A 1557-nucleotide genomic window follows, 5' to 3' on the forward strand; every position below is an offset into this window, starting at 1 on the left:
ACACACACAGGATAAAACAGTCAGCTTAGAGAGTGAACACACACACAGGGTAAAACAGTCAGCTTAGAGAGTGAACACACACACGAAGAGACACAGGATAAAACAGTCAGCTTAGAGAGTGAACACACACACACGAAGAGACACAGGATAAAACAGTCAGCTTAGAGAGTAAACACACACACGAAGAGACACAGGATGAAACAGTCAGCTTAGAGAGTAAACACACACACACGAAGAGACAGGACAAAACAGTCAGCTTAGAGCACAGTGCAGTGTATACACACACACACACACACACCTCTGCCTCCTGGTGGACATAGACAGAAACACATGAGAGTTCATATATTCCCATGAGTATGATCGTGGCCACATGATAGCATTATCTCAGTAACAGGTACTCAGAATGGCAGGGAAAACATTATTGTATAAGGAAGACTATGTAGAAAGCAATAGGCCTATACAGAAATATAAGTATTTCTATAGAAATCCAACAGTACTTTCTTTGACTATGTTAATGTTAGGTAGACCCAGTAGTAAGTAGCTGGATAAACGGATCTATACATTACTCAACATTTCTTCAAAATGTAATACATTCCTCTTTCCTTCCTACACTACCCTCTTGCTCTTTTTTCCCTCCCTCCCTCCAAAATAAATGACTTTACCAAACTGCATTATGGGAAATGGTTATGACAGACAGTAACTCAACGCTATAGCAACCACTCTCTTCCTCTCTCTATTTCTCTCTTCTGTTCATTATGGTCCGTCTGTCAGTGACCTTGGCTACACACAGGAGGAGAATGGAGTCAGACAATAGAGGAATGACACACACAATCAAAAACACACCAAGACATCATTTTCAACACTAAAAGAGTTGAGAACTCGCAGATGAGGGGTCAAAGGTCAAGCGTATGGGGTCTGACCTCTCAGTAGCCACGGGTGACAGCTATAAACTCTCACACTCAGAATGCATGTGTGTGTAGCTCCATGTCTGGTAGAGGTCAGTGTGTGTAGCTCCATGTCTGGTAGAGGTCAGTGTGTGTAGCTCCATGTCTGGTGGAGGTCAGTGTGTGTAGCTCCATGTCTGGTAGCGGTCAGTGTGTGTAGCTCCATGCCTGGTAGCTGGGTTAGCGGTCAGTCTGGTGTCGTCAGGCTCCAATGCCGGGTAGCGGTCAGTGTGTGTAGGCTCCAGTGCTGTGGGCTAGAGGTCCAAGGGTGTGTGAGAGGCGCAGTGTGTGTAGCTCCATGCCTGGTAGAGGGTCCAAGTGTGTTGGTAAGAGGGTACAGTGTGTGGTAGCTCCATGCCTGGTAGAGGTCAGTGTCTGTAGTGTGTGTAGCTCCCATGCTGGTAGAGAGGTCAGTGTGTGTGAGCTCCATGTCTGGTAGAGGTCAGTCGTGAGACGCAGTGGGTGAGGTCCAGGGAGCTCACCATGTCTGTAGAGGTTTCAGTGTGTGTAGCTCCCATGCTGGTAGAGGCTCAGTGTGTTGTAGGCTGCCATGTCTGGTAGTGACAGTCAGTTGTGTGTAGCTCCAGCGCTGGTAGAGGATCAGTGTGTGTAA

This window comes from Salvelinus sp. IW2-2015, linkage group LG30 (assembly GCF_002910315.2).
Source record: "Salvelinus sp. IW2-2015 linkage group LG30, ASM291031v2, whole genome shotgun sequence".
Classification (NCBI taxonomy): Eukaryota; Metazoa; Chordata; class Actinopteri; order Salmoniformes; family Salmonidae; genus Salvelinus; species Salvelinus sp. IW2-2015.